A 24,803-nucleotide genomic window follows, 5' to 3' on the forward strand; every position below is an offset into this window, starting at 1 on the left:
CAGATGTGGCTCCGTGTAGGTGACAGCACTGTCCTCACCAGCTGGCAGGTGTCTGGAGAGGCTGCAGAGAGCCACGAGCTGGGAGCCTTGCACAGAGCCATGAGCAGCTGCCCAGAGCCTGTGTCTGCTGTACTTAGGAGAGAGGGCTGCGCACGTCTGGCCCCGTGCCTCCAGCAGAGCAAAGTGCTTCCTAGGTATTGGGGAACTGGGTCTGGCAGCAGCACCCTTCTAAGGCTGAGAAGCAGGAGAAACTGTGGGTTTACCTACATGGAGATGCTCTGGAAACCTAATTTGAATGAACTTTGCAAGTGATGAAAATTTAAAAACTTATTTAAATCACATTAAAGACGCATATGGGCATTTTAGGTTAAGAAGGACATTTGATTTTGCCCGCCCTTATTCTTATTAAAGGTGTCCACTTTATTGCAGTTGACTCACCTATTTAAAATTCATGCCTCTAGTTCACTTAGATGAATTTTACTTCCATTTTCTTTCATAAAGAAGCCATTCGAGAGAGAAGGGACTTACTTGGGATAATCCAAAAGAAGTGTCAGGAGCAAGAAGTGGGGGAGATGAGACATACACAAGTATTCAGGGAAGAAGCTTTTCTCTCCACTGTCATTCCACCACTGCAGGAATTGTTTTCTGCAGATCTAGCACTCTTTTTCTACCCTTTCCACATCAGGCTTTGCAACAGACCTGAACAGGAGAGCCAAGATGGGAAGAGCAAGATAGTGGTTGTCTTGTCTGGCTCCAAGCAACACTGTGCAGAAAATTCATGAAAATGTCACAGTCCTTTGAGACTGCAGTCTAGGGATCATTTATTATGCCCTTCCAGCACAACACAGACAGTATAATTTCATTCCATTACTTCTTCAGTCTGCCTGACAGTTTATCTTTGGCTGAAACATAAAGTCAGGTATTTGCTGCAGTCAAATTTTCCAGGCATTTTGCTGGATACATGTTTTCCATTGAAATCCATTTTGCTTTTAGAAAATGACTCTTTTATAATATTTTTCCTTCTGACAGACATGCCTTTCTGTGCAAAATCATAGTAATTGTCTTCTTGGGGATGCAGCTTTGGTCTGCAGCAGTTTAAAAAACCTAAAGGGGGAATGCCCGTATTTTTCCAGGGGGCCTGAAATTGTTACACCAGAATGAATGCAAATTTCCCCGAACCTCAAATACCTCTCTCTTATTGTCACTGCTATACCTAGGTTCTTGAGAACATAGACTGAGTACTTTTTTTATCTCAATGTGTCAGCAAAGCCTGCAGGCTTTGCAGGGTGGTCCCAGCCTCAGGCATGCGGCAGGAGCCAAAAGGAGGATCTGGTGGGCAGCTTCAAGGTTCCCTCACATATAAGCCACAAATTTAGCCTTTTCTCTTCCCCCACTCAAGTGGCAGCATGAGGTTGGGCAATGCAGAGAGATGCAGATACACATTGGAATGGAGCATAAAAATGAGCAAGACAAAAATGGAGAATAGCCTCTCTAAGATAGGTAATTCACTCTCAAATATTTCAGTCTTAATTCAAGACTTATTTAAGTCTCAAATATCAGACCACCCTCACCGTGCTGCGCTGTCTCAGCATTCTGGGATCATCAGTAATGCTCTGAACATGTGAGCAGTTTTCCAGTGCTGGATCTTGGCATGATACTAAGGATGAGAATCACTACTTCTTACCTTTTCCTAAGGCAGAAAGCAAGAGATGGGAAAAGTGACTTGGCCTTGCTCACAATGGACAGATGTTTACAAGGGCAACACTTGCAAGCCAAATTATAGTGGCAATGTGTTTGGACCACGACTCATGGACCCATCTGGCCAAAGTCAGGGGTCCACAGAAGAGCTGGGCACAGTCACCAGGTAGAGGTCTATAGACATGATCTTCTCTCGCAACATTCACAGACACCCACCCATCCTGCCTTTCTACTGCCAGGAGCCCTTGGGCCTAGACCTTTTCTTAGGCTGCCAGTCCTCCATCTGAAAAACTACCGCGCTCTGAAAAGCCCTGTAGAAACAAAGTTGGAGTTATTAACCCATCAGGGACCTATGCCCAGACCCTTCTTACAGTACCCTTACATGAAGCTGAATAAAAGAATGTATTCAACTGAGTCTGTAATAAATGCATTAGTTTGCCTAATTTTCTCATTTGCCACAGGAAATAGTTGGAATTATTCTTTCTGACCAAATGAGTTCTAGCTTTTCTCATTAGCTTTTCGTAATCTGTAGTGCACAGATGGGGAGGAAAGGACTTTCAGCAATTTTGGCTGAAAGTAAAATGACTAAAGGTCAAAATCCAGAGCAGAAGGGAAGGTTTCAAGGGTCCAGAGAAGCTTCCAACCTCCTTCTATCACTCTTGACTTCATGAGGAGTTTAAAAATGGCAAAAATGACAGAACCAGACAAATCTTTACCCAGGTAGTGGAATGGGCTGTCCAGGTCAGATGCTGTGAATCACACAGGCTGATCTACTGTAAATAACCAAGTTAAAAATTAAGGGCTTATCTGTACTGAAGTGTCACTTTTAGCTCGGTTACACCAGTTCAGATCACTGCAGTGAGTTAACTTTATGGTTTGTGGTGAAACCTCCTGTGGTCTGGGGCAAACACAGGATATGTGACATAGCACGGGGCATCCTGCACACACATCTGTATCTGCTGTCTGACCTCAAGGACCATCCACTCTCCTCCAAGCCACTGCACCTTCCACTGCACTGTGCCCATATGCTGGAATTGAAATAAGCTGAGGTGAATACACTCTTGAGAACGTGGATGCAGCATCCTGAATCAGAGGCAGGTCAGAAGCCTCTCATGTGTCCTCCTCAAGCCTAAACTTTGCAATAGATGTGTGCCTCTCCTAGGAGGTGCACCAAGGACACCAGGCTGCTGCCTGGATAGAGCAGGTGCCAGCAGCACACAGCTGGAGCCACAGCCAGGCTGGACTGCGCACCCTTATCATCTCTGCCCTGCATGATCTGTGTGACGTGGGGCTCAGCAGTGAAAGCCACAGAGAAGAGCACCTCAATAGGAAATTAGTTCTTGAGACAAGTTGTTTTGGGGTTTTTTTTTTTGGCTGACATAACTGTGTCAACACTAGGGCATTCAGAAGCTCTTCTTTCGCACTCCTATCCAGCTCAGCTTCATGAGCAAAATGGTGAAATGTAGGCCAATGCTCTACAGAGCCAGCTAATCCTTTTTATTTCTATGAGAGCAATCAAATATATACAGCTGATCTCATGCAGGGAATGATGCAGCCCACGGCCAGTGGAAGCAGAACATGCTCCATGGAGTGCTGCTTTCGGAGAAGTGGGGCGTTTGCTCGTGCACAACCCAGAGAGTGGGCAGGGCTTTGGGAACTCGAAGTGAAGGTCACCCTTACACACCTCCTGCATGGCCCACCTTGTCCCGCTCTGCAGCTTTGGGAAACCAGCCCAGAGGCTGCTGCTGGTGACTGAGGCATCAAGGGGCACGAAGGAGCCCTTCTGCACAGAGGCACCCACAGCACACAGGTCCCCAGGCTGCTACTTGTCACACCACGTATGACGGAGAAAACGAGACTTAAGGAAGATGATGCCACTTGTGGAGTATATCCTATGGCAGATGAGCTGAAATTCTTTGTCTGTACAATGTTAGAAAGCGGGGGTGGTGTTTTTAAAGATATTTTCTTTACAGGAGCTAAGAATGGCAGGTTTCACAATGAAGCTGTTGTTCAATTAAACGTGAATCAGTGTGTTTGCAGACCTGACTGAGACAGGAAAGTAATAAAATGAAGACACTAAAACTTATCAGTAATTCTTTCCATTTCTTAATGATGTTTCTAATCTATGCCTTTGACCCTTCAGTAATTCTACTTGATTCTCTGCTGCTGTAACATTTAGAAAGTAACTGAAAATTTTATGCCACTTGTTAGCTTATCATATTTGCTTTATGACAGCCCAAGACAAAGGCCAATATAAGATAAAAGTCCAACTCCATATTTGGATTCCTGTGTAAACAACTTGAATTACAAATGAGCAGAACTCACAATCTCTCTCAGTTCTTTTAATAGAAACTCAAGGGTTCCTGAGAAATCAAGTCTTTTATCAGACTCTCAGATATGGTCTTGGGGATGTGGCTTTTTAAGCAAATCATAGGCACAGGTCTTCAGTAAACTTACAGGCACTGAGTGGGGAGGCTCCTTAGACCTCATGAAGGTATTTTTACTTTTTCTTTCACATGATTTGAGGGACAGCTTTGCACCTCATCAGGCTGGTTTAGTCCCAAAGGCTGGATTACCAAAGACTTCTGTTGGCCTACAGGTGGGTCTGGATGGCAAAGAGGGGTGAGCTGCCTTGCTGGCATCACTCTTGCAGCAAAGCCCTGTTTCCTGCCTGTGAGTTCCAGGCTGGTATGAGGCACAGCCTTGACACACACCATCTCCACAGCAGAGACACCTCCCTGGTAAAACTCACTGGTGCTGAAGAAGTGCTTGAACAAAGCTGTGGCTGAAAGACAAGCTTTTTTGACTACACCTGCTTTCTTCAACTTCCTCGTGAGGGCAAGAGGAGGGGCAGGCACTGATCTCTTCTCTGTGGTGACAGTGACAGGGCCCGAGGGAATGGCCTGAAATTGTGTCAGGGGAGGTTTAGGTTGGGTATTAGGAAAAGATTCTTCCCCCAGAGGGTGGTTGGGCACTGGAACAGGCTTCACAGGGAAGTGGTCACAGCACCAAACCTGGGAGAGTTCAAGAAGCACTTGGACAATGCTCTCAGGCACGCGGTGACACTTGGGGTGTCCTGTGCAGTGTTAGGAGTTGAACTCGATGATCCTGATGAGTCCCTTCCAACTCAGCATGTTCTGTGGTATATCAGTGCTTTATGCTGGCAAAGCTTTCACTTCCAAGAAAAGAGAAGAGTTAAATCATTGGCAGACCTATTCAGACTATTGTAGTGGAATTTAAAATGGAGAGTTATACTGGTGTGGGCTTGGTTAAGTGAAAAACAACCTCCCCTTGACACATATACCACATAAATCCACAGCATAACCACAACATATCTGCAGCAGTTTCCCAGGCATGCAGCTATAGACAAGACAGCAGCCTGAGAAGAGTCCTGGTGACTTGCATGCATTTGGTCACATGGCAGGATTATACAGAAGAAACGACATAAAATAAAATTATGAGGTGACAGATTCAAAGATAACAAAAGGAAACGCTTCATCAAATGGATAATTAAATTCTGGAGCTTGCTGCCAGCAGCGCTATGGATGCCTAAAATAGACTTCAAAAAATGATTTTACAAAGTTGCAAACATATCTATTAAGTGTTATTAAACAGCAAGATTTTAGGAAGCTTTCAAGAACCCACAGCCTGGCAAGTACACCGAAGAATTACCAGTACATGCTTGCCTTTCTCATAGCATTTTCTCTAAACCACTGATGAAGAGAGGATAGTAGACTAGACGGACATATAGAGTGATCCAATGCGCCCATTTTTCATTTAAAGTTTCCTAAGTTGGTGCTAATTTACCTTAATTATGAGGGTTGTTAACCTCAGGGGTTCACCAGCTGCTTTCCTCAGGAGCTGAGCCATTCCTGCAGCCCAGGCAACCTCTTCCAATGACAAGCTCTAAATCGATCAGGAGACAGCCATGCCATGTTCTCCTGGGTTAATTTATCCGACTGTTGCCTACAGGAAGGTGTAACTTCCCAGGAAGGTGTAACTTCCCAGGCATTTACTTCATCTGGTGCAGACAAACTCTAAGGGGTTCACACAACTCAGATGCAAAGGATTGCAGCAGGCAAAGATACCCACTCCAGGTCTCCCATGTGCTTTGCCAGCACCCAAACACCTCATCTGCTGTGCTGCTCAACTCAGGAGACAAGAGCAGGACAGGGAGAAGGAGGTAAAATAGGCAAAAAATAGCAACTGTGCAAACTTTTATAGGTCGGCATATCATCACACCCCCCTGCCCCTGAGGTTTACAGTGCACACCTCACTCTGGTGGCCTTCTTCACTGGTGTGAGCAGATGACAGAAAACTGAACATGCCTGGGAGTCCTGCTGCAATAGTGGTCATTGCTGCTGCTATACATAAGGTCAAACTCTGATTCAGCAAGGAATTTGTCCTCTGAGCTGTAACATGGATTGGACTTGTGTACACAGGTGAGACAAAAACATGCAGTAACATGGTTAGCAGAGAAATGGGCTGTAATGTGACCCCTTGGCATAGAGATCTGCCTGCATAAATGCCACTCCAGGCATGACAGATGGAGGGAAAGCAGTTTCTGCTACATTATGCTACTGTTTCCAAATGCAACAGATCCCAGACTGCTGTGATTTCTCTTTGCCTGAACCACTGCACCTCTTACTATGTGATATTTGGCCCCATGGGCAGGAAGCCCCTGAGGTAACTCCCCAAAAAACACTGTTGGGAAACCCAGGTTTAGTTTCCGGTTCTGCCCTAAAATTTCTCATCATTACTAAGGAAACTGAAGAGGTTACAGGTGACATCTCTGTACCTCCACTTGTCTCCTGTGAAGCAGGGCTTGCAGCAGTTCTTAGCTCCCTAGGAATGGGAGGAGAATGCAAAGATTTGAGGGAAGGGGCGTGGTACTCAGATTTGGTGGTACAAGAGAACACCACGGCATGTGAGACAGGCAAGCCATGTGGATGGTGCATAGAACTGGGATGAGCTTTTCCCCTGACATGCTGGGCAGGTGGCTGCAACTGCAGCTCACTCTGCCTATGGGAGGCTTTATGCATGAGTTGGGGTAAATCCAGACCTTTTCTCTTCCACTGTGCTCGAGCTTTGCCTTGGGATGGCAGCAGAACAGATAGCTGGCCTGTGTAGCATTGGGTCAATTACTCAGGACCTCAGCTGGGAGGGGAGTCTTTGCACCACCCTCACAAGCACCGTGTGCTGGCACAACTGCAGAGCCCAACATCAAAACATCCCAGCTCCAGGTCATTGCTGGGAAGAACCACAGTTTCTAAAGGCATCCCCAAATAACCACAAAAGTGCATGTTCCAACACAGCTTGTTCTACCTCAAGCCATGTGGTTACTTCATCTAGCAGTGGGCTTTGGTGGAGCTACTTTATCATCAGCTGCAGCAGGGCTGAATTGTTTCCTGCCGTTGATTAAGGAAATAAAAGTCACCAAGCACAGATCTTCCTGAAATCCTTGTGTGAAGCCCTTCCCCTGAGCATGCTCTCCACTGATTGCATTGCTTTGCCAAGCCTTGTTAAGCCTTCTCCATTGTTCTTCGCATGCTGTCAATCAATCACAGTTGCCTGTACACACTGGCAGGCTTTGCAAAGACAAATATGCAACTAAGAGTCTTAATTAACACCACGTAACATTCAGATGTATTCACTGGGGAAGGAACACGTGAAAGAAATCAAGGAAGAAACTGAGCAGAACGGGAGGAGGGAGGTGGACCCCTTCCAATGATTTTATTTGCAGAAAGATATAATTAATCTAGAATAATATGCAAGATTTTTTAAAAAGAAAATTAACATCAAGAGAACCTGAACAATCAGCTGTCTCCTCTTTGAGAGTTAAATGCATTAGCTCCAGAGGCAGAAAAGAAAGAGAAAAATAGGTTTAGGATTTGTGTATCTTAAAACAAATGGAATCTACACTCAGTGTTATGACACTGCAAATATTCCACTTAATTTACATCACAGGGGTAGGTCTTGTCACTAAAGGCAAATGTCCCTTTATTTGCCAGTTAAAAACATGTTGTTGACAGACCTCCTCCTACCCTTCCACTTTCTGTCCAGCCCAGCCCAGGCTTCCTCTGGCAGCTTTACTGTCTGGGGTATGTGTGAAAGGCAGCACTGAAGGCAGGGTGAGCAGCAGGTAGGCTGCGTTTGGGATTGAGGGAAGATGATACCTCATTGTTCATCAAGACCTCACAGGGTCGGGAGGGAACTTGGTGAAATGTGTTGAACTGTTATTCCAAAAGGGAAACTTTGGATAGTGATTTTGAGTGTGTCTAAGAGAGTTAGATATGTAGGTGACCTCCTCAGCCAGCTGGACACCTGGTTCCTCTAGGGTGTGTCTACACTGAAAGTTTTCCAGCATATGTATATATTGCTAGAGCCATGACAAAAATATTTCAGTAATGGAGATGCCATTCATACCACAGAGAAGTTATTTTCTCAGCTAGTTAAATAGACTATGTTGTAATTTTTTTCCCAAGTATAATTTAAATTATGCTAGGGCCAGAACTGTGATGAGTTGGATGTGTATTCTCCTGTATATTCCTAACTAGTATCCCAACAAGACAGCAAAAATTTTTAATACAGAATAATCCATATACATATTATCAGTACCACCATTACCCCTTAGAAAAGGAAAAACAAACCTGGGGACAAGTATTCACTCCAGTGTGAGAAGTCACACAGCTTTGCTGAGGAGCCAACAGCAGTAACTCAGATTTTTCCACCTTTTATTTAACTTTTCCCTTCAGTGGTCTGTCCTCAGCCCTCAGGACCCTGAGGAGGTCAATGGTTCCTTTATGGTTTTGAAGTTTCTACCCTGTCTAGGCATTATCAGAAAATAAGTTTATACCCATGAACTAAACCCATCAAGAAATCACAGTCCAATCTGCAAGCTCTGCAGGACAATGAAGAAACTGAGCAGCCTTCAGAGCACAAACAACATAAAGTGCAGCAGTGACTTGTCAGAGTTTCCCCTCACTGCTGTAGTTGTCTATTAAACAGACATGTAAAATATTACATTATTAGAGATGGATTTGCTCAAATGTTTGTTTTCCCCTCTTCCTTAGCTGAAGGGTGAAAGAAAAGTGTGCATTTCTATAGTTCTGGAATCAAGATTGGTTTTGCCTAAATATAGAGCAAACCAAAGGATCTATTTTTTCAGCAGACCAACTGTTTTTTGAAAGGGAGTGACCAAGCAAGCATATATTGCTATGGTAAGACTGAGAAGACCAAAACAGGTGAAAGGCTATCATTCCTTGCCCACTTGAACCCTCTCAGGTCTGGCTGAGATTTAACCACTCCTCTGACAATGGTCCAGCCCATTCGTGTGAACAGTGCACCGAGAACTCGACAGCAAAGCAGTGAGAAAGAATTCCTAAACGCCTGTGTTGAGAGACCTTCTCTAACTGAAGACAGGATCTATCAATCACAGTTTCCTTTAGTGGAGGGCAGTGAGAGTGAGCTGGTCAATACATTTGTCAGAACACAGACAAAAATGAAATAAAAAATTTAAAGATGTGGAGATCTTAATTATTTTGGAAACAGGAGAGGGCAGCTAAAAATGGCAAGCAGCTTTTTAATATAAGGATGAGTGGTCCAAGTGCTGGAAGATTTTTAAATAGAAAATGAATAAAGAATAAGCAGGATAACAATGTATTATTACATACTTTGTATACAGATGTAAAAGGCCCGTGTTATTCTTTTAAAAAGGACAAATAGCATATAAAGGAAACAAGCATCAACAAAGCAAGATCTGGATTCATAACTTAAGCAGCAATAAAATTACCTCCCCTCCCCTAGTTTTATTTGAGATAAATTATTTATAATTCCTTGAGTTTTTAATTGCGGTTTCTCAGTCATTTCTAATGGGTCATATTTCAGCTGCAGCATAGTGTCCCTAGCTTTCTATTTAAGTAATACTTTGCTTTGGCAAAGAGAGCAAACATGGCCTGGGAACAGTCTGCAATCTCCTCCAGTCAAATTCACAAACATAATTCTAGGTTTTTATCTCCTGCTGCAATTGCTGCTGGAAAAATTACATTATTATAGATGTGATTATTAAGGTAATCATAAAATACAACATACTGACTTTGTTACAATAAGCACACACCCCCACCCCACCTGCCCCCAAACTGGCAAAAACCATCTTTGTCTGCATCACATCAAGGTTGACTCTCTCACTGGCACAACACTTTTTTGTCATCAGTGGCATACTAGGATACTTTAGCCTGGGTTTTATCCATGTACTCAGGAATGTTTGACACGACTATAAATATTCCAGTGCTGACACATAGATTTTCAAAAAGATTTAGTCTCATTTATAATGCAAGATAAAGCCAAGTGCCTGGTAGGAAGGAGGCAGCATGAGAACCATGCTCAAACTATTTTCTTTACCTGAGTGACTAAGCAGTGAAGATGGCACTTCTGAGACTACATCTTTTTGGGAAAATGTACCCAGCTGAAAAGCTGAAATAGGCAGAGCTGGTGGAAAATCCCCGGCACAAAATCCCCAGCACAGCTCACAGCCCCTAATGGGAGAGTCAGCAATGAATAGTTAACACATTCCTAGCCTGAATAGATTTGCTTTCCACAAGTCCCGGCTTGTGGAGGGCAGGATGGTCTGAGACAACACACTTAAAGGACATATTTCTCACTGGAATGCATTGTGGAAAACAGGGGTTAAAAAACCACACAAAATGTGGCAAGAGGATGGGAAGTTTGCATGCTCCCAGGATAAAAACTGCAGGTGAAAATTCCCAAATAGGCACAAGGGTAAGTTTCTTAATTCTGTCTGCGCCATCAGGGCCTCAAGACAAAAGGAATTAAAAGAAGAAAAGGAAGTAATCCAGCCTGGCTTCATCTTTTCTAGCCTGATAACAATGAAGACCAAGTCTCAGCTCAAGGTCTAGGATTTAGTATTTTGCTTGTTCCAAGGAGGCTTCCTTGGCTTAATGACCTCCTTGGCTTAATGACCTCTCCAGCTAAGACTGACTGGTAGAGGACAGGGGCTAGCTGTCCTTGCCTGATGCCCTTTTCATAATTTCGTGCCAGTCCTCAGAGCAGGAGGAGCAGAAAGAGCTGTTAAGGCTAGGATGACATATTTCTGGCCTTCTGCATGACATTTAGGCAAAATCCCTGTCAGCCACACAGAAATGCCTCAGTGGCGAAGTGTGTTGCTGCATTTACAGCAACATCAGCTTGCCTTCTGGAGTTCAAGGAGAAAATGCTGCAGAACAGGACTTCCACCTTGGCTTTTTCCACTGCCGTCAAGGGCAACTTGGGACAGCAAAAGAGAGGGACCTTGAGAATGGTTTTTCCGCAAGGACGCTGTTTCCCTGCAGCCCAGCCCGTAGCACCGCCGGTGCCCAGGGCGGTGCCACGCCCTGACCCCGTGCACACCGGCCGGAGCTGCTGCACGGCATCCCCGCGTTGGCCCGGCCTGGCGGAGGCACCTGAGGCTCTGCCGCGCTCCTCGCTCAGCCGGGCTGACCCGCAGCTGGCGCTGGCACCGGCACGTCCCCCTTCTGCCCTCTCGGATGCCGCACTGGTTTTCCACGGCCCTTGTGCCAGCATGGGGCCCTTCCTCAGTGGAAGCTGCTCCCTTGCCCGTGCGACCCAGCCCAGCCCAGCCCCGCGGGGGTGCCGAGGATTGCGGGGTGCTGGTCCCTGCCGCTGCCGTGCCCCGCGGAGGCGCCGGAGGAGCAGCCCCGAGGCCGGGGCAGCGCTGTCTGGCACCGGCTCCGGTCTGGTATGCTGCCCAAACCAGTTACGCCAGCACCGCTGTCCTCCCAGCCCCCACGCCGAGCTGGCCAGGACTCTGGGAGGCCTCCAGGCAGATAGAGGTGGGGATGGGATCTGTGGAGCTGCTACAGCTCCTTCTTGGGTGCTGGCCAAGAAGGAAAGCCACGTGGCACCTTGACCCGCGTGGTTTGGGACCAGCCATTACGGACACTTGCTAGCATTGCAGGGTTAAGTTGTGGCATCAGCAGGGCTGTGCTGTAAGTACTGGTACATAGCATAACTAAGCAAAGGCCATCTAAAGAAAAACGTGAACCTCTCCATAGGGCTGCAGCTATCCCTATGCCTCACATTTTCCAAGATGAATACTGCTTTGTTTCCCTGCTCTTAGCAGGAAAAACAGCCTTTTGATGTCTTTCAGCCATGGAGACCTTTCTAGTAAAATTTGCCATGTCTCTCACCTAGTTCCCTTGGGTCCAGAACTCTTTTCTATAAGTCCTGTTCTTTCCTTTCCTTTACATACCCATCCTGTAGCCTGGGATCACACATGGATCTCATTTTTCCTGTGCATTTCTTTTCATAGCTCCCTGCTCCATCTTCTGCTCTCATTTCCCTCTTCTGGCTCTCTAGATATTCCCAGTTCCAGGGAAGCTAAAGCAGAGATTTCTGATGTGGACTCTGTGGGTCTGCGACAAATGTGTTTCTGGCTGGGAAAAGAGGTCGAGAGAGAGAGAGAGGAGACAAGAAGCCTGACTTACCAGGCTGATGACCAGGCATTTTTTTCCAAGGCAAGCTTTTCTGAGGCTTTCCACCCAGTAGGTGGGTGGAAAGCAAATGGCTTTCAGAGAGAAGCAACCAGTGTTGCATCAATGGTCACAAGGAGCATGCATGACCAGGTCAGGCCAGGTGCATGACTCCAAGCCCTCTCGTCCAACCCAGCACTCCCATTCCACTGTGAGCCATACACCAGCTCCTCAGGCTGGAAGACATCTGGTTCATACTAAAGAGAGGACTTTTCCCATCAGTTGCTGTGTTTGTCACTGCTTTCCCTCTTCATTCTGGTGAAAGAAAATATATTATCCTCCACTTGTGCTCACATGTGATTAGAGGTTGTTCTTAATGAGAGACGGGTCAGAGCGCCTGGGTAGATACAGAGCAAATGTCAGATATGAAGGGAAAATTTCCAAAACACAGTAATTTCACACCACCAGGTCATAGCCCTTTTCTTAAAGCAAAGGACCCTACCCTTTTTAATACACTGATGAGTTTTCCACAAAAGCATAAAAGCAACATAAGCATTACTGAAAGAACTTTATGCCAGACACACATTCCTACTCATAACTGGTGTCTTAAAGTCACAACCATGCTTATCCTCTTCTCCCCTCCATTTTGACTGCATTTGAAAAGAAAACATGGTCCCCTAGGTATGAATGACACAAAATGCCAATATCCTTCACTCATCCTTACAACACGTGGCAACACTGCTTTGACAACACATCTGTCTCGGCCTGCAGCTCACCTGGTATCGGCTGTTGTGCAAGTGCTTCCTGGAAACCCCACAGTGTTTTTCCTGTGAAGCCAACAGGAGCTGGAATTGGGTCAGGTTCTGAATGCAGATCACTGCTTGGGTGGGCAGGGTGTGAGCAGCTGTCTGAGCCAGCCCCACTCCGATGCTTGCCCTTTCTTTCCCGCACACCTCTGATCTGTAGTGCTGCAGCACCACCAGCTCTCTGGGTAAAGGCTGCAGGCGGCCAAGCAAGCAGTAGGTAGGGAGGTTTCAGTTTCAGGGACCTTATGCTTGACACCATTTGGGTTACAGTGGGATGGAAGCTAAAGCCCTGCTCTCCACCTGGGAGCTTCATCCAGCCATTCCTGCCTGCATTGCTGGCATGCCTGGGACAGCCCTGGCTGCTTGTGAGACAGACCGTGCAAACATTGCAGACAAAATGTGCTCCAAGCCCTACCTTGTTGCAACATTTCTGGGGTTATAACCTGAATCTGTAGATGTGCATTGTGAAAACTGGGCAGCAGAAGGGGTGAGAAATCAAACCCGCTGTGAGTGCCTGGGTGGCTTCCGTGTGCTTTAATTGCCTCTTCACTGTACTGTGCTATTCCCAATGACCTTGACTTCAGCAAGAAGGCTGCCAGCTTAGATGAAGCACAGACTAGCAGTGCTTAGCTGTCAAATTCCAGTTGGTGACTGCTGGCAGGATGAGAAAAATGGCTTTTAATCCTCAGTGGTTCATATCTCACTTACAATAGGCCCAAATTAACTGTTTGGTTATGGGGCTGAGATCTGAATGGGCAACCGAAGCTGCTCTAACCCAAGAGAAAGGGCAAGGATTTGGGAGGCTCTGGTATAACTGCTTGTCTTGCAACAAACCTGTCATGCAACCGTGCCCAGGTCACCTAGTCTTAGGTCCCTTACCTTGCTTGCATGAAACTGGGATAAGCACTGTTACATCAGACTGCTGGGGGCTGGTACTCTGAGGTCTGTAAGAAGTTTGGCCACTGTTCATGCCCAGCAAAGTGCACAAGAAAGAACTGGCTATCACCAACACTTGCGCTTTTCCTGCAGCATGTCACATGCATGGATGCAAGGTCCCAGTTCACCTAGAAAGTGCAGGATAGGAACATTTGCTCCAGCTCTGCCTGTTTCCCTGCCCTGTAGATAAGACAGAGCTTCAGGCTCCAGGTTTGGGAACACGTTACTCTCCTCAATGCTAAATTCATTTCAAAAGAAGCAGCATCAGTTTTTTTCTCACCTCCTCCCTCCCCACAGGAGCATGAAGTGCCTTTCAGGTAACAGGCCATACCCAAGGATTCCTCAAGATGTTAGCACAGGAAATCTTGGGTTAGAGAAAGCTGCTGTTGTTAGGACAACATGTATCACAAATGCTGCCATTGCTGCATACTCCCTGCCTGGTCCCAACCACTCTCCTTATGCTTCACGGCCTCTCTCCCACTTGACAGGCTGAAAATGAGGTCAAATGCTCTGGAAATGGTTTGTGCCACTCTTTTCTCTGTATTATAAAAAAGCCCAAAGGAAAGAATTTCTGAAGTAGCACTATATGAGCAAAGATGCCTAAGCTGAAGTGTTGTATTAAAGTTGGTGTTGACCAAACTGCTGCAGCTGACTGACTTTGCATGGGCAAACCAGGCCAGTGAAGTTAGTGAGCCATTCATGCCCACAAGGACCAAGACACCCTTCTCTCACAGACCTGAGCAGCAGATCTGGTTAATGATAATGCAGGGCTTGCATTTGCAAGGTGCACCCATTCCATAGCAGCTTTTTAGCTGCAAATAATGAGGCTGCATGTCTGGCCCTGTTCTGCTGTCTGGCCAAGGAGGAGGCTGAATATAACCTATCAGATCTGCAACTAGAGGGCACAGCAGAATGGAAGGAAGGGAAACTAAGTCATAATATCTGGGACATGGCAAAGGTGTGCTGTTAACAGACTGCAAAGAAAAATTAAACCCGTGTGATTAGAACCAGTACCCAAAGCATCCAGGTCTCTAGATTACACGTCTCACTGAGACACGGCGGGTAGCAAATTTTTCTAGCAGTGGTGGGCCTTTCCTGCTTCAGATATAAGATTGCCACCTGCTGACCAGCTGTCCCTACTTTGGGCAATACCCTAGATCCTGACCCTCCACTCTCCTGTTATCAGCAAGACTCCAATGCATTTAGTTTGTGCTATCTGATCAGATTGCAACCAGAGGTCATATAACTGTACAGACCATTAAGCACCAGTTCACTTGAGCAGAAGTAAATGGCTCCATTCTACTGAGGTACCATTACTCACACAGTTCACCTTAAGTACTGGGATATCATCTCAGCAAGGCAATGAAGGCAATAAAAATGCAATCTGCCCAAGACATGGTTCTTGCTGGGGAGATCTGGATGTGGAAAGTATTTCCAGATCCTTCCAGATCTGTGCTGCTTAATGTGTAATGAAACATGTTGTAAGCAGCTAGATCTAAGTGTTTGGGACTAGAATATTTGGACACATGTGTTTGGTTTGGGGTACCCTGCTCCTACTTGCCAAATGCAGAGACTAGGCTTTTAAATGACTTTTCATTCAAATGCATGTGGAAAAATATCACTGCTGGAAACCTCTCGCTGTAGCACAGTTCTGTTTGTGCTGGAAAACCCAGCTAACACCACCCAATAAACCAGAGGAGTGATCTTGGAGGGATTCTTCTCAGCAAATGTCCAAAAATAGCAGATATTGCAAGAGGGTAGAAGGTCATGTAACACCCATGCTACAACACTCCTCTGAGTCCTGTTCCTTACCTACAACAAGCCAGCCACTCCTTTTCTTGCTGCTTGCTGGGCACTTTCTAATTCACATAATCTTTCTTTAGCTGCTGTTTTGCTGAGTATCTCACACATTTTTGAGGCCCAGTTTTCCAAAGAGCTGGGGTAGCCACACTGGGCTGAAATCTGTGCATTTCCGAGTTTTCTCTCTCATTTCAGTCACAGCCTCTGCCTCTGACTCAGACTGGTGTTTCTGATAGGATGTCAGAGAGGGAGGAAACAAGAATAAATAGCATCACGCCCTCCTCACGTGGGTTGTGGTGCAGAGCTGAAACAAGATGAGGAAGAGCCTGGGCTGGAGAGGGAGGGGGCTCAGCTGAAACTAACCCACATTTTGAGGATTCCTCCACTCTAATGGGGCACTGAAGCAGGGGTATTACCAGCCTCTCCTTCTCTCATCCCAGGACCCAAAGTGGCTATTACTGGCTCCTAACTAGAGGAAGCATGAGCTGTCTGTCCCAACGTCCCAGAGCTGTCGACAAAGCTGCCCTAAGAGGCAATTAATGCTGCCGGGCAAGGTGAGGGCAGGTTAGCTTGGCAAAGGTCACTCACCCAGGGCACCCAGCTCTGGCCCAGGGTGACACTGTGTTTCCTCCTCTCCAGGGAGCTGCATTAAGGAGAAGTCAAGCACAGGCCACTTTGAACAAGTAACGCTTCGAAACAGTGGCGGGAAGCTGAACAGCTTTACTGGCAAGTAGGGATAGAGAGCTTGAGGATTTTGACGATAAACAACTGATCCTCTGACCTGATTCAAAACCTGGTCTGGTGAGATTCAATGGTGACTCAGCCTCAGAGGACTGATTAGTGCTCTACATGCCAGGATATGCTGGCCTTAATTTGGTTCTTTGGAGATACCTGCATGATGAAGAGCTCCTTATATCTGGCACATATTGAGAGTTTCAGGAGGCCACTAGGCTGAAACTGAGTCAGGCACTATTACAGTCGGTAGCTTTCAGCCAGAAAGGCCTGATGATATCCCAGCCATGGATTCCTCGGTATCTGAACAGAGGCGAGATGGAATGAGAAGAGACACACAGAGTTTTGTGACGGTCCCCTTGGAAAGGCCCCATATTCATGTAGATGTCCTTAAAACATTATCAAATGTTTTATTACGTACCTGCAGCTTAGTTCCTTCACTCCTCGTGGTGCTGCAACTTTTAATAAAGTCCCGTCTCACTGGTTACACAGTTTCAAATCTCATTTTTTGCCTCCACTAAACAAGATACAGCTACAGGGGCAATGATGCAACTAGCAAGCCTCAGTACTGCATTTGAAGTTTATTTTGTCAGATAGTAATAATAAGCCACACCAGTAAAAAGCCTCCTGCTGCTGCTTTTTCCTCTTATCACTGCATTTACAGTAAAGCTTGTGCTGATTGAAGTTGACTGGTGGGAGGAGAGGGAGAGAAAAGGTATTTTCTGCACTCCTGATAGCTCTATAATTTCCTAGTACAAGATAAGGCTAGGTTGTGTCATTGATCCCTGTGACACAGGACATCCCAGAGTAGAGAGAGGCAGGCTGCCCATTCTGGGTGAGGGACAGAGCCTTGCAGAAGAAAGGAAAGCAAAAGCTCACACAGGACTGAATCCACACCAGGAGATCATTTTCCTCTTTTCAGCAGAGCTGTTATGGTGTAGATGACCTCTAGTACGAGGTAGGAATAGCTGTTTTTAACAGTGTGTGTTCATTAACATCTCTTCAATTGAAAGGACAAAAGAAGCTGTTGGAAGGAAATAAAGACCCAGCTACTTTCTCTAAGAGTTCAAAGACTTCATAGTCACCATCTCAAGGTCACCACGAAAGACCTCCAGGAAACAGACTCAGTGTCTGTGACAGTTCTAAAAATAGACAAGAATTTTCAAAAATGCAAGCATTTTCAAAACTTCCTATATGCCCTAATGCAACAAAACAAGAGGAAATTTCTTCTTTTCCAGACAATGATTCTTTGTCTCCATAGGGGAGCGAAACAAGGAGGGGAAAATGAAATACAGTACACTGGGAACCACTGAATGTTAATATTTACCTGTTTTGTTACATCTTTTTTCTTTTGATACTTGTTGTCATGCAGGCCTCTTTCTGGTTGGCTGGTGTCTGTGAGTTCATGCAGAGGAGAATTTGGCTCTAGATTTGGAAGGCACAACTCTAGTATATTCTAATTTTCCCAAGGCCCACCTAGGGAAAAAGAAAAGGAACAGTATGTCACTTTACACCTTCACCTCATTCTCCTTGCCCTGGGCTTTTGCTATCTCAGGCTGTTGCACGTCACATCTTGAATAACACTGCTTGGCAGCCCATTGCAGCCATGGGCCAGGCACATGTTCCCAAAGGGATTTTCCCTCTGCTCTTACGTGAGCATCTGGGTGCCTCTTGGTTTACATAACTGCGAAACATCTGGGGTTTAAAATTCCTAATACCTCAATTTGTTAAGGAAATTAAACACATTTGTAGGATAAGGATGCTGTTTGGAGCTTACACCACCTGTTGAGTCAGAGGGAGGAGGAAGAGAGGAGAGGCTGGGTTAATGTGTGCAATTCTATGTCCCAATTTTTTTGATAATGGTCCTGGGCAGCTGATTGTGCCCTTCCTGAAGTACACAGAAAATGCCAGAAGACTGCTTTCTGCCAGCTGAGCTGAGGGTCAGGCTCTCTGCACGACTGAGTGCACAGGAGGGCATGTTTCAGGGAAGTATTTTTAGTACAGGAGAGGGAAGACACCACTCCATAAGATAAATTGGGCAAGTGCAGAGCATCTGTCCACCCCATCCCTCTGCCAAAGCACTCCCAACTGGAAAGAAGCCACTTCTTACAGCAGTGAGCAAGCTGCTCGCCCACCTGCCCAGGGTCCCCCTTTCCCAACACCTCTCCATACTGCTGCAGAGCACCCTGCCAGTTCTTGAGCCACAAACACCTGCCTGGCAGGAGCCCAGCCCAGCTCAGGGAAGCAGGAGGTGCCCCCACAGCGGCGGGCAGCCCCCCTCACTACCCCCAGCCAGCCTGGGCAAGGCTCATACCAGAAACTCAGCTGAGGATCACTGACAAGCATCCACCCTTCCTAGGCAGACAGTTGTTTTGGGTTTTTTAATACAGCTTCTATTGTTCGGGAGATCAAGGATGTAATTGAGGCTTATGACATTTTTCATCTGGGATCTAATTACGGAGGAGGAAAAACAAATCTGTATATTTATTAACTCTTCCAAATCCAAAATAAGACATAAGAAAGACACCAGCAAAGGTTTATATAGCCATTGTCCGGGTTCTGATGGTGGCTGCTGCCACGTGTCCAGGGATATGGTAAGACCTAGGGAGATCCACAGTGGATACTTGTGGAAGGCACCCGGTGAGCCTCCAGCACTGCCCGGTGCCAGTGGCAGTGTGCCAGGAACTGGACAATACCAAAAAATCTGTGTGCTTTCATACAGGAAAGTTTTGCAATATTTTCCTTAGAGCTGCAATTCCTGGTATCAAGGGATTGCGTAGGTATTTTGATCAAAGGGAAATGGGATTTGAGCTGTTAGGACTGCATAAAAAACCTTGAAAACAGAACTCTCCTCACCAATGTCCCCCGTATGCAGGGGTATTAAAAAAAAGATTTTTTCCCTATTTACTTATTTGATCATTTGATTTCTAAATTTTGAAGGCCTCTTCCTTTTGAAGGCCTTGATGACTGAACACCTGAGATTAGTAGCCTCAAGGAAAGGCACCACCAAAATGAAACATGAAGAACATTAATTTTAGCCTAGTGAGCATATCAGCTGTTTTAAGACAGTAGTAGCAGTACACACAAATATTTTTTTCTTTGAACAAAGATAAGCATTCTTCTTCAATTTAAGGCACCTTGTCCCTCTTCTTTTCAGAGACAGCAAACACATGGTTCTGCCATGATCTCCACTCTCTGCCTACCCCAGCAAGAGTCTGAAAACACTCATATTTAAAAGCAGGTCACAATGAATAAAACCCGGCTTTGAGGCCACCTACCTAAACTCAGCTAGAAGAAATAGTGCTGACAGGCTGTACATTAGATTTCTCTTTCATGGCCACTGGTACACCTTAGCTAAACAACTCACTACTGAGAAACAACATTAGGTATTTAATGCAAAATCTGTACAGAGAAGACTTGAGTAAACCTGATTTCTCATGCACCTTGAACCATCTTATCTGCACTCCATTTCAATTCCAGTAAGGGCTGCTAACACTGTAAATCTTTTAATTAATACAGATGAATGTTTAGGAAGAACCGGTTGGCTTCAGAAAAGTTTCCTTTGTTTGTCTCTTGCAAATCACATTGACATGTAGTGTTTGATGTTCTTTGACCAACTAGGTTAGGGTACTTGGTCCGGTGAGAATATAAAAGGATTTTCTGTTCTGAGGACTACTTTTAAGATCACAGACTATGAAACTATGATGCATAGACTGAGATACTGTACAGGACATTTGTACTGGTAATTGCTTTTCTTCTCCTACAGCCTCAGATTCACCTGAGGGATTTTTTTTAAAAGCCAGGGAGTAAATCACAACAATATGTTTAGGAGTGCTCTAAAGTAACCTTTGATAGAGAGAATACACTGATGTACCAGCCAGGTCCACTGATACTGAGAGGAGCCACATAAATTATTTCCCATTTTGCCATTTCTGAATGATACAGTTACTCCCTTGTCTGCTCTTAGATCTGAGGAAATAACAGGTTTCAGATACCTGAATATAATCACACATTTTTCTCAGGGTGAGATTTTCTTTATTTTAAAATGCAAGCAGTTGAACAAGCACTGGTTGAAATGGCGTAGTTCTTTCTGTACATTTTTAGGTGGGTGCTTTTCTCTGCAATCGGGCTATGAAAACCAAATAATCCCTGTAACTCAGTGATATAGACAGGGAGTGGAACAAAGAATTTTTCCAACCTAAAAATCATTATATTCAGGATTCATTAATGCCTGAGGTTTATACTGCCCTGTATTTAAATCTTAACTGTGACCTCTTCCGAAACATGGTCAAAGTAGATGAGATTACCCCCTGTGCCAAAAAGATGTGACATAAAAATTCAATGTTACTTAGCTTAATTAATCTGAATAGCAAGCTTTTCCCTTTCTAATTACATTGCCCAACTCTGGTTTTTCAAGCTGCTGTTTAGATAAACCAATTTGTGTGTTTATGTGTGCAGTGTCAAGAACTATAAAAAGAATTAAAATTCTTCTGTCATTAAATTCCAGAAATTAGCTTTTGCTGTTTTATTCTAGGAAGTCTTGTAGAACAACAATCTTGCAGTGAAGAAAAGGAAAGAACATGTCTTCAAAGAAATGCAGTTTTAATGAGAAATTATTTTTGAGCAAAATATTAAAAAATCTACAAATGTTTTTTAGTGTAACTGTGATACACAGGCAAATGAAAGAACACCAATTTTTCATTATCTGACACAACTGTAATTTATGCAACAATATCCTCAGTTAATCATGTAGGAAGAGGTCAGAAAGGAAGAGGTTAAACTTTTAATTGGTTGTTTACTGTTTCAGTTCCAGGCAGCATTTATGTATCTGCATAACACTGGGACAGCTTAGGAATAATAGTGGGTGTACTGACTGTAAATAAGCTGCAAACTATGAGCCTATGAACAAGTCATGATCCGATGTAATAAATCACAAGTCAGAGGCTCCTGTGGTTTGTGACATCACGGGCACTCAAAGAGCTATTTATAAGCTCTGTGGTGCCCTGTCCAAGATTATTGCCAGTTCAGAAATTAAAATGTTTAGGATTCTTTTCTTATGGCCTTTCTTAGATAGGGTGACCTATTTGGAGCAAATTTAAGCCAAGACAAAGGCAGGATTTCTTGCGGCCACAGGTCAGGTGAGGCCAGGCACTTGCATTCGAGGGAATCTAGTGGAGTTGAGTACACAGGAGCTGTGCTGCTGAGCTGATTATCACTGTTGCTCTTTCATAACCAGTTTTTCTTCCAGCTTCACTAAGATGACCTAAAACACCAATACAGAAATATTTGAAGAGTGCAGAAAGGAAAACATGGAAGGTGGATGAGGATAAGATGATGAGAAAGCAACAAAAGATCTGAAGAGACAGAAGGCTAGAAGAGTCATCCCTGCTACTGCTGTGGGATCAGGTAGTGCAGGTTGTAGACATCAGCACCCAAAACACTGTTTGTGGTGGCTCTTCAGGGGGGAGATGGTAACAATCAAATTCTTTGATATAGTACGGAGTTAAATGGTTTTGCCTACACCTGCTTTGGTCATAGCACCTTACACTGCTTTAACACAACTCCAAAAGCAGGTGAAGCCCCATTGCAATTCAGGGAAGGGCTGAGCCTTTGTTCCTGTGTGTTAGATATCACTGTATGATGGCAAAGCATTTTCTGCTTCTACTGGCAGCCTTTTTCAGATCAGGATCAAGTTATTCCCAGGATCCGTCCCTTCCACAGAGGTTACGGCAGCAGTGGTGCCTCAGCGGAGAAGGGCAGGCAGCTGCTGGCACAAAGGCACTGCTGAGGTAGCTGTGGAAAATTGTCCTCTGTGTGTGAGGCTTCAGAGAGCAAGAAACCACAAACATTTCTAATCTGATCAAAGAGAGACACTGAAAAATCCTCAGGCATAATCACTGATTGATAAAACAGACAGCAGGAAAAGAGATTTAAGATAGAAAGGAAGAGAGAGTAATAATAAGCCTCAGAGGCTTATAACTATTTAATTCAATCAGAAAAGGTAACAGATGTTTAGTTAAAAGCAGCATCCCTGTTTAATTACTGCAATTGTGCTGAAATATTTTGTTTGCACCAAATTGACTGCAAATTTCCTCTGTGCTCAACACATTTATACTGCTAAGCAGCATGCAACCTAAACACGTCTGCTCCTCCCCACAGCTGCTCCTCCCCATCTGCTGTGCCAGCCCCTCTCTGAGGTTTTAGGTCCTCTGGAGGGACTCTCAAAACGGCCAACACATTGTTGTGGCTAGGAAATGGTTAAAAAGTCCCATTTGACAATGCTTTAGGGAAAGTAGGTGTCCTTCCTGATACTATGTTGCATGAAGGTTTACCACAGTTTGTTAGCAGCACTGCTGTAACCACGGTGATCTACACTAACCAACAAGGAAATCTTCGGGTACCTCCCTCCCTCCCCCTCGGCAACTGGGGGAAAATGGTCATCCCCAGGCACAAATGTCTCCTTTGTTATCCCACTGGACTGCAAGGCCAACCTATGCATAGTTTGTTTGCATGTGATTTTTGCAAGAAATGAGCCTGCCAGCTGACATTATCGTTGCTCTTCAGAAGAGGAAGCCCATTTCTCTGGTACAAAGGCATCAGTATTATTGCCAACCAAAATTACAAGCAAAAGGACTAACTGCAGGTGCCAAAGTACTAAACCCCTGAATGCTTAAGTAAATCCTGTATGAAACATGCATGATACAATTTCCTTGTTCTTCCAGGATCAAGTGACTAATTGTAATTAGTTGAATTGTTGAGGTAAAGCCCATCTCCTAAAGGAACTTGTAAAGGATTTCCTAAAAGAGGCCTCCAAAATTTCCAAGTCTCTTTTATGTTCACCAAACAAAACTATAAAGCAGCCAAATAGTCTTGAACTGGAAGTGTCTCCTCTCTTTCCCTGCTTCAGAAAGGTGGAGGTGGTGCTCTCTTAACTTGAGTGATGGCTGCAGCTTTACCCTTCAAATGACCCCTGTATCTCAATGGAAATAGGGCTGGTATAGAGCAGGAAGGAACTAGGAGTGACTTGTCACTGCTCTGATAAAGAATTGCTTCTGTGGGGAAGCTTTAACAAGGAGGTTTGCTCTGCTCTTGGGCATGAACAGAGTCCATCCGACTTTTTGGCAAATGTTTCCAGTCAAGCTAAAAATTCCGGGTACCCAGCAGTAGTTAATTCAGACTTGGCATTTCCTGAACACCTTCATTGCCGTAGAACAGACTCTGCTATCTCAAGGGCTCGAAAGGGAAAGCAAATGCCTGGGACCTTCGAGGCTGGCAGGTCAGGAGCCTGGTTAACAGGCTCCAATCAAGCACCGATGGCTGGAGATAGTGACCAGAAGCAGCTCCCAGCTGGCAGGGGTTCAGCTTCCTGTGTGACACGAGTCAGTGGCACTGGGCCAGGGACCAGCACACAAAGTACCCTCAGTACAGCAAACAGAGGCACTGGGGACTGCGTGGCCTAGAGAGAGCTGGGCTTTTCTCTGGGTTTTTAGACACAGCCTCCTACTGCTGGGGCAGCAGTACTGTTCAGTGGTTTTGGTTGCTGGGACCATGAGTAGAGGGCTATGTGAATATTAAGCTATTCAGAGATTTTCACTGGGGCCAAGGTGAGTAGATGGAGAAGCAAAATTGTGCTGCTGTCTTGCTGATATTACTAATGTCCTCCACACTAGTCCTCCAGAGATTTAGAACCCTGAGTAGCAAGTGTCAAACCTCTAGAGGCATCTGTTCCTCACACAACCTGCTAAGGTTTTTGTTTCAGCACTGGAACTGAGTGCGGTGCTACAGAAAGTAGCGGAGCCACCCCTCTGGTCCAGCCTTTCTTGCCCTTCCTCTCTGTTACACATTACAGAGTTCCAGGCCTGAACATGAGAGAGGAGACACCTTCAACTTTAAGTAGCTTTCTCATTCTTCTGAGGTATAAAATGCCACACCTAGAAATTTCTGAGACAGGAACAGTTAGCATTTCAAATAAGCAACCTGATATTCAAAGCAGTTGTCTCCGACAGATTCAAAATCTTTAGAACAGGGTTATGCAGGGACACAAGTGAAGAGAAAACACTTGGATTAATGAAAGAAGTGAGTAACAATAGATTTAATTAATCAATAACCACACGGACACCCTTTGGAGCCACTGCCAGCCAGCTGGAAAGTTTCTCTCTTGCGTAACAAAGTCAAACTCTAAGTGCCTTATTGCTCAATGGAGATTTTTTTTTTTTAAGCCTTAGGTTTGCATTTCATCTGGAATTACTGACCTTTCAAAAACACTGACCCTTTTGTATGCACTCATGGTTTTTTTCCTTCTGGTGAAAGGATGAGAGAAAATGTTCAATGACATTGAACTGAT

General features: G+C 45.0%; 1 long non-coding RNA gene across 1 annotated transcript in view; it reads right to left on the reverse strand.

Moving 5' to 3' along the window:
* Window positions 1–24,803, reverse strand: part of LOC120410267 — an 81,311-nt gene that overhangs the window by 7,216 nt on the left and 49,292 nt on the right. The window contains exon 3 of the long non-coding RNA XR_005602303.1: window positions 17,787–17,935. This is a non-coding gene — a long non-coding RNA (uncharacterized LOC120410267). The remainder of the gene's footprint in view (window positions 1–17,786; window positions 17,936–24,803) is intronic.

This window comes from Corvus cornix, chromosome 1 (genome assembly GCF_000738735.6).
Source record: "Corvus cornix cornix isolate S_Up_H32 chromosome 1, ASM73873v5, whole genome shotgun sequence".
Taxonomy (NCBI): Eukaryota; Metazoa; Chordata; class Aves; order Passeriformes; family Corvidae; genus Corvus; species Corvus cornix.